This window comes from Sceloporus undulatus, chromosome 2 (assembly GCF_019175285.1).
Source record: "Sceloporus undulatus isolate JIND9_A2432 ecotype Alabama chromosome 2, SceUnd_v1.1, whole genome shotgun sequence".
Classification (NCBI taxonomy): domain Eukaryota; kingdom Metazoa; phylum Chordata; class Lepidosauria; order Squamata; family Phrynosomatidae; genus Sceloporus; species Sceloporus undulatus.
The window spans coordinates 194,921,468-194,933,767 of NC_056523.1; positions in this window are offsets into that span (position 1 = coordinate 194,921,468).

The window sequence follows — 12,300 nt, forward strand, 5'->3', positions numbered from 1 at the left end:
GAAGAAACATTAGAATCAAACAAGCACATGACAGTCCTGGCTCACTCTCACAGGTCATGTACCTTCTCAGTCAGATGCCTTCAGGCCAAACTTGCATTCCTCCCTTATCAGCCAAATGTTATGCAGCTTCAGCCCATATATGGCCAGAATATGCAGCCTCTTCTGCCATCTGCATTTTCCTGCATACAACTCATCCTTTTTGTTCATTTTTGGTTAATGCCTGGCTTATCATAGGGGTCTGTCACATTATGTGCCTCATCAGTTATCAGTTGCTGCTGGCTCCACCCCTAAAAAAAGAATGCGTGGGAGGAATGCAGAGACATACAAGTGACACAGTGTACTTTGGCACACTGAACATTTCTTCTGCTATTCCCATCATCTTTCACAACTAGGCTAGCAGGAGTTGATAGGAACTGAAATCTAGTAAGACTTGGAGACCCACAGAGATGAAGGAATCACGACCACAGTTTGTCTCCGAATCTGGTATACAAATAAAGATGCAATTGAGTGAAAGAGACCGTTATCATTCTCATACACCATCACAACACTCTGCGAAAGAAGTAACTGAAGTGATTAGTGTCGAAGAAGAAATGTAGGGCTAAGAATAAGAGACAGGAATGCCGAGGGTGCCAAGAAGACATCAACAAGAAAGAGCAGGACTCCTGGACTGAAGGCATTACATTCAGGCATGAACTGGAGGGAAAATACTAGAAGAATGCTACTCAAAGTGATGGGCTGTGGAGCAGTGCCAGTCCACAATGCATTGGCTGCTGCCCTCGGCAAGTTTTCAAGAAAGAAACAATTGGTTGTAGCCAAAGGGTACAAATACAATACCTGTCCCTGATACATTAGAAAAAGAAACTGCCTGCCCCCCGCAACAGATATTCTGAGAAGTTCTGGACTAGAATACCCTCTTAGTTCCTGTCTCCTCCAGCCAACAATCCGTTCTCTGCCAGTTCAGTTTTATTTCTCAGAGTGCTATGAATTCCACTTTAATACTTAGAATCTGATGAACAGTAATGTTTGTTCAAAGTACTTAACATCCATACCGATGTTAATTCTTACAACCACTCTTTCATGTGGATTTTTTCCCCATACTGCAGATGGCAAGAAATGAGGCTAAAGCCTCAGGGAGGGGAGAAAGAAAGGAAGATTAAGGGTAATTAAAAATTATTTCTCTTTTCCCCTAGTCAATAACAGGAAAACGCAAAAAACAAACAAACCTACGTGTCATGAAACAGAAAAGAAGAGGGGAAAAAACCAAATACAGCCAGTAAGTGAGCAAAGTCAATGGTAAAGCCATCACTGACCTGGACAGGTGGAGGAACTGGGGGATCTACATAGATAGATTGATTTCTCTGTTCATGTGACTCCTGCCTGGGCTGAGAGGCAAATGGGATTTAACCCACTGGTGGGAGGGCAATCTGAGAATGGAGCAACCTTTCCCAAACCCAGCACCCTTCATATTATTCCCATCTCTCCCAGCAAGCATGGTTAAATATGGATTTGCACTATTCTAATACTATTTTTATGCATTTTTATATTTTATGCAGTCTTGAGTCCCAGTCTTGTCATGAGATACACATCAAATAAAAAAGTACATTGACCATGCTGATTTCAGCTGTAGTCCCACACATCTGGAGAGCGGTTGGTTGAGAGCTGGAACAGAAACGTGACTAAGGCCACCCAGTAGAGTTCTCAGCAGAGGTAACATCTAAAATCAAATTGCCTTTTCCTGCTGCAATTGGGTTGCTGCTTTCTTAAAAGACCCCCAAGACCAGAAATTTAGAGGTTACTCAAATAGTGGAAATAATCCCAGTAGGATGTGGGTTGAATCTGTGTTGTTCATGTGAATTTTAAATGCATCCATGGAGCTTTCTTAGAAAGATTTATTCAGAGGAGTTTTGCCACTGGCTTCCTCTTAGGGTAAGAGATCACACAAATGAGTTTCCATGGCTGAATGGGGATTTGAATCCTAGTCTCTCAGGGTTCTAACCCAACATTCAGACCACAACACAATGCTGGCTCCATGCAGCTCCTATCCAGAGATAACTACTAGATTCCACTGATCAGAAAGTTGTATGTATGAGCCACTGCAGATCAAGGATCACACAGAAGGTCTTTCACATCAGATGTTAACATTTTTCAGATGGAATCAGTTCTTACGTTCAACAGGAAGCAATAAAATGTTACATAATCAAGGAATATATCAATATGTGTGAACTAACTTGGAATATGGAGCAGAATAGGACAGAAGATAACAACTTTCATTTCTGTTCCATACAATACGTAACTGAACTACACAGGGGTCCATAGTAATAGTTCTTGAGTAACACATCAGCAATAATGGGAAAAAGGGGGGAAATATTCTGCTTTTGGACCTGCAAGAAATATCTTCTTTGATGAAGATCATTTCCTCCACCTCTTGCAAAAAGGGCAACGGTATTGCTGTGGGAGCATACCTACCTTGGCTATGCGATAATACTTGGTAGCCATTTCAATGTTGCCTTCTTGTTTAGCACGGAGTGCTGCCAGCTTGTAAGCCCGCTGTCTGGCTTGTAGGATGTCCTGAGTACTGGAGTTTTGGGAAGCTGGGAAGAAGCAGAAAAGCCAGTTATGCTGTTTCACCACCCTATCAGAGAATTCATGAGGCTTTCCTACACCCACTGAATAGCAGGCCAATATGACGTATCATGGGGTGAAACAGATAGCCCCGAAGGGGTGGTGTAACGCTGCCCCTGAGAGAGCTGGATTGGGGACATGGCAAACCACATGCTGTGGCCCCAATCCGGCCAGCTTCTGCCCTAAAAAGGAGTGGGAAAAGTCCACACCTATTTGGGGCAGAAAAAACCCGCCATTTGCCACTAGAGCCAGCTTTTCACCGGCTATGGGGCGAGTGGCATCTGAATACCATACCCCCAAATAACCTAGAAGCCGACCGGTGTGTACTCGCCAGTGCAGCTTCCGGGCAACTCAGGGGCCCCAGTCCAGCTCTCTCAAGGGTGGTGTTATGTCTAAATGCCAACCCTGAAGCTGGCTAGAAGCCAGCTTTACCAAGCTGTCTGTTTTGGCCCATAGACTGCTTCTGAAATATCCTCTATTGGAAAATCAACTCAGCATGAGTTGCAGCTGTTGGAGAAATACATCAAATAAATGAGAGTAAGGGGTGCTTACTTTTCCAAGAGGTGGCTGGGTGAAACAGTAATACATACTTGCAGAGTAAATGTGAGTAGTATCACAAATCTGCAATACTGCCAAATCATAATATATTAATTAAAGAAAGGAGTGTGATAGTTTTGCAAGCAAAATAATGCTCAAAATTCTGCAGTATAGACTCCAACCATACATGGAGAGAGAAATCCCAGAGGTGCAAGGAGGATTCAGAAAAGGATATAATGTTTTGTATATATGTGTTTTTCTCTCCTTTTTTTAATGTAATAAACTTTGAATAAAGAAAAAATAAAGAAAAGGAAGGGGCACGAGGGACCACATTGCAAACATTCGATGGCTAATGGAGTGCAATAAAGAATTCCAAAAAATAATCAGCATGAGTTTCATAAACTACAGTAAAGCATTTGAATGTATAGATCACAAAAAGCTATGGAACACACTCAAAGACATACATCTGATAGTCCTGATGAGGAATCTGTATCAAGGACAAGAGGCCACCGTCAGAACAGATTTTGGGGAAACAGAATGGTTCCCAATAGGCAAAGGAGTCAGCCAAGGCTGCATCCTATTACCCTACTTGTTTAACTTATATGCTGAAAACATCGTAACAAAAGCAAAATTAGAATCAGAAAAAGGAGGAGTGAAATAGGAGGAAGCAACATTAACAACCTAAGATATGAGGAGGACACCATAATATTAGCAGATGACATTCAGGAATTGGAACAGTTAATAAGGAAGGTCAAAGATGAAAGTGCAGAGGCCGGTCTGGTGCTGAACATAAAGAAACAAAAATAATGACCACAGAAGAAATACACAAATTCAATCTAGACAACGAGGAAATTGAAATAGTTAAAGAATTCCCATATCTAGGATCAAACATTGACCAGAATGGAGACTGCTGTCAAGAAATAAGAAGTCTAGGAATGGGAAGGGCAGCTATGAAAGAACTGGAAAAGATACTGAAGAGCAAAGACATACAACTGAGCACTAAAGTCAGAATTGTTCAGGCCACTGTGTTCCCAATTACCATGTATGGATGCGAGAGATGGACACAGAAGGAAGCAGACAGAAAGAAAATCAACTCATTTGAAATGTGGTGCAGGAGAAGAGTACTGTACTTAGGATACCATGGTCAGCCAAGAAGACAAACAAATGGGTTTTTGAACAGATCAGACCAGGGCTCTCCTTGGAAGCAAAGATGGTCAAGATACAAAGATACTTCGGCCACAGAATGAGAAGGCACGGATCACTAGAAAAAACAATTAATACTGGGAAAGCTAGAGGGTGGAAGAAAGAGAGGAAAACCACAAACCAGATGGATAGACTTAATCAGGGCAGTTATGGGCAGGGGCTTGCAGGATCTGGGCAAGGCAGTGGAGGATAGGGATTCTTGGAGATGTCTCATCCACAGGGTTGCCATGAGTCAGAACCAACTCAACGGCAACTAACAAGTGTGATAGTTGTAGGTTGTAAAAAGGGAAGAACTAAATTCCATTCAAACAAGAAAAATCAAAGGCAACTCCTAACCATGGGGGTTGTCAAAAACAATGGTAATGTGACAGCCACACTGTTGTGTCTTCATTACTGTGAACTCTGGCAAAACAAACATAAGGATACTGGCTATACATCCTGCTATCGTGCTAAAAAATATATACTCCATGTTCATCAGGGTTAGTGGGGGAAAGAACCTAACACATCCAGAAGCTCTGACATTTAATGCATTAAATGTGCACAAGAAAAAATCTTTAAAGGAAAAATAAGGGCCTGAAGGAAAGGCAGCTTGAGATGTAACTAGATAGGTAAAGAGAAAAAACATATAAGATAGCCAGAATCAGTTGGCTCAACTGCATTTATAATCCAAGACACCGCTATGCCTTCCTTCACTGTCATCATTTTTTAAACTTCTGTATCCCAGTCTTGCCTGCCACAGACCTTTTCGCCCATTTTACAATCAAGACAATTCTAGTGGGCCAAATCATAGTAAACAGGGGAAGCCAAAATAAGGAGCTGCAGGGATTTAAACACAGGTGTTCCTGCGATGTCCTATGCTCATCCTTGACCTTTCCTGACCTGGTGCCCTCCAAATGTTTTGGACTACAACTCCCATCAGCTCCAGGCAGCACAGTTAATAGTCATGAGTGGTGGGAGTGTGGATCAATGCACTGGAAGAGTGTTAGGTTGGAGAGGACTGTTAACCATATTATCCATCTTAAGGGTGGGTAACTGTGGCCTCCTAAATGTTTTCAGAACTGCAGGTCACAGCATTCATCACCACTGGCCATGCTGGCCAGGGCTGATGGGAGATTTAATCCAAAGACATCTGAAAGGCCATGATGATGATGATGATGATGATGATTAACCTTTATTAAGAAAGTGCTGTAAATTTACACAGCGCTGTACATACAATGATTGCTCATCCTGATCTATTCAAATATGGCACTTAAAACCAAGTCAAGGCTAAATGTGATTTTAACTCTGTGGGGAGGAAGTCAGCATGCTTGATGGTCCACCAAGTCACCCTCCCTAGTGCTTATCTCCACATCCCTCCCTTGGTCTTTTTGAAGGGGGAATTTCAGTTTGGTACTAACCTGAAGAAGGAGAAGGTGCTAAAGGGACACGTTTTTCCTGTGGTGCCTCTGGGGAGCTAAGGGGTATAGACGGGAGTGGAGAAATCTTTGGTTTAGGAAGCACTAGGGGTGGTAGCTTGGGGGTCTGAATAGATGCAGGCGGTGATTTAGAAGGAATCTGCTCAGGGGCTGCAGAAGTTGATTCCGGAGGAAGGTGGTTGGATAAAGTGGTGCTTCCATCTGGTGTGGAGGGCTCTGAGGTGGAATCACTTCCCAAAAGAGAGATCTGCTGGGAGTGTGTGCTCTTCCCTACAGCCACTGGCGGAGGAATTTCATCTTCATCAATCTTTTTGCCCTTTCTCACAGAGGTCAACAGGTTTTCCAGAGTCTAAGGGGTGGGGAGAAACAGAAACATTATATAGGAACAGCACATTTCAAAAATATAAGATGTACATAGCTCCAGAACAGTGAGGTTCATTGCTGTTGACTTAAGGCAGTAAAATTCATGGGGTTTTCTTAGGCAATAAATATTCAGAGGTGGTTTGCCATTGCCCTCCTCTGAAATATAGGGCCAAAACACACTGCAGAAATGTCAGTGCATGCATGTATGTATGTATGTACACTGCTGTATTAAGAATTACACAGGACAGAATATGGCAGCTGTATCATTGTCACACCACTTGGAGGACATGCCCAGGATGACTCAACAGGCTGATGCATGAGGCTGATATGAGGGGCAGTTGCAGGCACCAGTGAAGTAAGATCATGCCACTGCATAAATATGGGCATGACCAATGGTCAGTGTGGATGACCAGTGGGTTATTGTTGAGTAGTGAATGATTGGGTGTCGTGTATACAGTGCTGTATATACTTAGTAGTAAAGATCTGTAAATAGAACTTGGAGACTGAGTACAGTGGTGCCTCGGGTTACAAAATTAATTCGTTCCGCCATTCCCTTCGTAACGCGATAATTTCGTAACCCGAAATAGCTTTCCGTTAGCGCTGGAAGCCTATAGCATTTGAATTTCGCGCCGAAATGAATTTCGTAACCCGAAAAATATTTCGTAACCCGAAACAGTTTTTTCCAATCCAACTTTTTCGTATCCCGGAAATTTCGTAAGCCGCGCATTTCGTATCCCGAGGTACCACTGTATTTCTTTAACACCTTGTGCAGGAGTAGGTACTGGCAGCACTGCAGAGCCCAGTACAGATTGACCACGGGAGTGGACTCTGACATAATACAGTTTGACATATTTAACTGCTTTAATTGCCCTGGGTCGATGTTAGGGAATCCTGGGAATTGTACTTTGTAGTGGCACCAGAACTCTCTGACAGAAAAGGCTAAATGTCTCACAAAACTACAGTTCCCAGAATCCCTAGCACTGAGCCAGGTCAGTTAAAGTGGTCTCAAACTGGATTCTTTCTGTTTTGTGTTTTGGCCCATAGTCTAAAGTATACGTTGAGTCTCCCTTACCTGAAATGCTCAGAGGTGATCAAAGGTGCTTTGGATTCTGTTTTTTAAACTTTGGAATATTTGTATATAAATAATGAGAAAACGTGGAAATGGGACCCAGGTCTAAACATGAAATTCATCTATGTTTTGTACACATCTTATACATATAGCCTGGAGGTAATTTTATACAAAAGTTTTCATAATTTTGTGCATGAAATAAAGTCTATGTATACTGAACCATTAAAAAGCAAACGTGTCACTATCTCAGCTATGCAAGTGGATGATTGTGGAATAGTTCAGATTTTGAGATTCTGGATAAGGGAGACTCAATCTGGTGCATTCCTCAGTTGTTCCCCATGCAACTCCCAATCAAGCTTGACCCTGCTTAGCCTTTAAGATCAGACAGGATTTAGAGCCTTCAGAGTATTCAGGTTCATACTAAAAGTTTATCTGGGAAATGCTTTCATGGATTCCAGCCCATTTAATGAGATGCAGTCCAGAAAAGCTTATGTTGTATAAAGTTTATATGTCTTTTAAACTCTCTCTGTTGTTTTTGCAACAGAGTAACATAGCTCAGCCCTATGGGGAAAGCAAATATGCCAAAAAGTTTATCCTTATTTACTTATTGGATACATTTATATCCTGCCTTTCTTCCAATGAGGTTATGATAGGCTCTAGTCCCTACTTTACCCTTACAACAGCTTTGTGAAGTAGATCAGGCTGGCAGAAAATGAGTGTCCCACTGAATTTCATGACTCAGTGGGGACTTTAGTATGGATCTGTCACGTTCCTGATGAATACCCTATCCACTGTATCATACACACACTCTCTCTCTCCCACCCACTTAGAGGTGTTACTAGAGTGATCCAGTGAGATGAAAATAGGTCCTACACCACCATGATAATATATAAATAATTTTTAAATTTATTTAAACATTCTTACTCCAACAGTTCCTCTATATTTTCTCAAAGCCTTCATTTTCATCCAAGGGAACCTTGGTGGCAAAGATTAAATGGCTGTACTACAGCCACAAGTTTGTGAGTCTGATCCCAGGGGCTCCAAGGTCCACTCAGCCTTACATCCTTTCATAGGTCACTAAAATTAGTAGCCAGCTTGTTGGGGAAAATTAGCTTACACATTGTAAACTGCTTAGGGAGTGTTTAGTTCACCAATAAGTGGTACAGAAATGTACTTGCTATTGCTATTGCTATTTTCTCCATCAGTTCCTTTGCTCTCCTTCTCCACATTCACCAGTTTGTTGCTGCAATCAAGACTCTTGAAAGCCTTGCACAAACTGTTAAGTTCCACTGACATTCTCACTCCTCAAATTCAACTGAAGGTCTCTACATCCTCTGCCTTGTTGCCTCTTTGACTGTACTCTTTCACTCCGTTCTCACACCCTAAGAATAAGGGCCATTGAAGATGTTAATGGTTAGCCATGCAGCTACCCAGATGCATGTGAGAGCTGGGTGTTCAGATTATATGACACCAGTATGACACCAGGAACACTGGCAGCCTCTTTGCTTCTGTACCCAGCCCTTTTATTTTGCTTTTTCATTTGGGACCAGGTTACTTGATGGGTGACACACATCGCTATGAACCTCCCTAGAGCCTAAGTGCTTTGGAAAGGAATCCAGCTTCACTCCTTCACACAAGGATAGGCAGAGGAAGAACAAAGAAACCCAGCTGCTATCTCCAATCACTGACTGGATGTTAATATCAGAATTCTTTACGTGCTGCACACTTCTCCAGCTGAGAGAATGAGTAGTACACACAGGGAGGGACACAGAAGTGACAACAGGAAACCTCTGTCAGCAAGCAAATCACCTTCCCATTGGGGAAGGCAACTGCTGTGCAAAGGAGTCCCACCCCCAACATGGGAGCTTGCCTATTCCTTCCGTAAACCAGATGGAAAACCTGTGTAGATTGACGGTTTCACTTCACTATTGTTGCTGCATGCCTTGAAGTTGTTTCTTATGTATGGTGACCCTAAGGTGAATCTATCATGAGTTTTTCTTGGCAAGATTTCTTCAGAGGAGGTTTGACTTTGCCTTCCTCTGAGGCTGAAAGAGTGTGACTTACTCAAGACCACCCAGTGAGTTTCCCGGGGCCAAGCAGGAATTTTAACTCTGGTCTGCAATCATAGTTCAGTGTTCATGCCACTGCACCAGGCTGGCTCAAAGGTTTTTCTACCCTTGCATAAAATATTTCCCCTGTCTCTATTTTATGTACACAACAACCCTGCGAGGTAGGTTAGCTTGAGGGTGACTGAGGCAAGACAACTCAAAGAGCCTCATTACTGAATGAGGAACTGAACCTGCAAGCCTTTGCTCCTTCTTCAATGGTCTTCGACCCCATCACAGTTGCTCCTGCTATCCCTATTTAGAAGCTAAGCCCACATAATTTGGAAATTCAGGCTGCATCTTGAAATCTTAAGAGAATACCAAGACATTTTTATTCTCTCACTACCCACCTCTCACATCAGTTAAGTTAAATACAGTTAATCCAGTAATTTTAACACAAGTTCTGATGACCAGCACATTACAAAAGGATGTTCCAATGAATATTTTATGGCTTACCTTGAGGCCTCTTTCATACCGGCGCACTTTGGAGCTTTCCCCAGCTTGCTTTGCATTAGTAATTGCAGTCTTGTACATAGCGAGTCTTTCTTCCAAAATGGATTCTGTCCTGATGGAATCAGCTGGGGCATCACTGGCCTGGCACAACAGAGAACAGACCCTTCTTTTCAAGGGAAACAAAGGACAATCCCTACTGTTGATTTGCACTGTGTTGTACATCTGAGTCTTGACACAAACATTTCAGACAGAGAATACAAAAAGACCTGAATTTTTCCTCTTACTTTCAGCAGCACCCACCTGCCTGAAAACTATAAACCAAAGATTGTCATAGCATGGCTCCTAGACCTCACTTCTATGGCCCCTGAAGTGCCTCAAATGTCCCTCCTTCCAATTTTTGCCTTCAGTTGGCCCAAACTGGGCTAATCGTTACTCAGAAGACATTTTCTTTGGTTGTCACTAGATCATGGAATGAACTGCTGGAAGAGACTGGCCTTGACTGCTGTTTTAAATGTAGACAGTGTCTCCAGCTGATAAATCTCTTCCAGCATATGTATTGGTTTTATATGTTCTTTTAAATTATGTTATGTGTTATTTGTTGTTGTTCCTTGCTTCAATCCATAGGAGGAGGTGGCTAAGAAAGAAATACTGTATTAATAGTATTAGTGTTAGTATAAAATCATACAGAAAAAAACTCAAATACAACAAAGCATGCAAAAATGTCACCACTTGTGTGTGAAAGAGGGGAGAATCCAGCTTTGGATTCTCTAAAGAACACTAAGGCACACTTAAAAGTGTCTGCATAGTACTTCGGGGTTCAAAGCACACTGTCTCTCCCTGTCTCTCTCATCTTTATATCAACCAGCCTGAAAAGGAGAACACTGTTATGCTCCTATCACAGATGGGTTGGGCTAAGGCTGGAATATATGTTTTACCAAATGTTGAGGGTACAGAAAATGTGATCCTCCAGATGTTCCAACCATCACAGGCAATTGGCCAAAGTGACTGGGACTGAGGGAAGTTAAAGAGTCCAGAACATGAAGATACCCATCTCCAGTCACAAGTGCACTCACAGCTAAGGTAAGAGTTAAATCAAGAGACTTCCTAGATCTCACTCTTGGCCCCTACACCAGCTCTTAGCATTCAATTTACGAAATACGTAAGAAGTGGAAGTCCTACCCACCATTCCCCTATATTTATTGCAATTATGACTCAAACCAGAAAGGCTTTTTCACACCTTATTCCCAAGGTCATGGAGAACTGCCCACAAATCTGTGGCATTATCAGATTAGGCTACCAGTAAATTTTCAAGGAAAATCCAGTCCCTGTCCCTCAGTTCTAATAACCAGTGCAATTAAACAACAGAATAATTCAAAACTGATCCACAAGAAATGAAGAACAAGAAAGCCATGATGAAATAAAAGTGGGCACCTTAGAAGCAACAGGTGCTGGTGTATCTTTGGCCTCTTCCTCCTCCTCAAGTACTTCATGGAGTTCTGCCTACACGGTAGAAAACCAAGCATTTACAATAAAGTTTGCATTCCAAATTCATCCTATAACATGGCGATTTTCCTCCGTGAGCTGTTCAGTCTCTTACTTTTCTCCCACAAATCTGATTGCCCTTCTTACTTCAGATCCAAGCCACAGCTCAACTTAAAATCACCCTTTTCATTCCTATAATCTACTTCTGTCTCCTCCCCTCATTCACAGCTATACAACCATTCAAGACTCCTTCTGCCCAGAATAAGCTGCTGCTTTCAGTTTATTGGGCCTCATTCCGCTATTTTTTCAAACCTATTATTTGAACAAACCATTACTGTTGTACAGGTCCCAGAACCTTTCTGCTAGCAGTATTTCTGGCCTTGCTGGTTGGGGGAATCCAAGGAGTTTAATTCAGCCACAAAAGTAACATTTCTCAGCGCTGTTCCATATTTATTCTAGCTTGCATATCTGACCTATTTGGCAGTTCTCTGCCTGCCTCTGTACACCACTGTTAGTCTCTGACCTCCCACATTCTCTTCTCTTCTCTTCTCACATAAACTGCACACTCTTGGAGTAGGGAATGCATGAATTCTGTGTTTCACATAACATGGAAACACATCATGACAGCTAAATATATTTTAATAATCACAGTATCTACCAGATCACAAAGGGGTTTTACCAGGAGTTCATCATCATCTTCCAAATTTTCTGCATCTTCCTCATCGTCTTCATCAAGATCCTTCATACAGAAAGCAGCCATTCTTTCTATAGCATCCATTGGTAAAGGGGCTGGAAAGAAGTAGTAACCAAAACAGTATTATCATGTTTTACAACCCCTCACTGGTCAAAGGAATGCCAAAACTGTTTTTGAGACACGTGAATATGTTTAGTAGAGAGAGAACGAAATGAATCAATAACTGACTACAAAAGTCATCAGGACAGGTTGCAAACTTTGGTTGAGAAAAACAGACTCAAAAAGGAAGGTTCCACTCGTTTGCAACTTGCTGAATTTCAGTGGATCCTTGTGTAAATACCTGGGTATAGCTGCTAA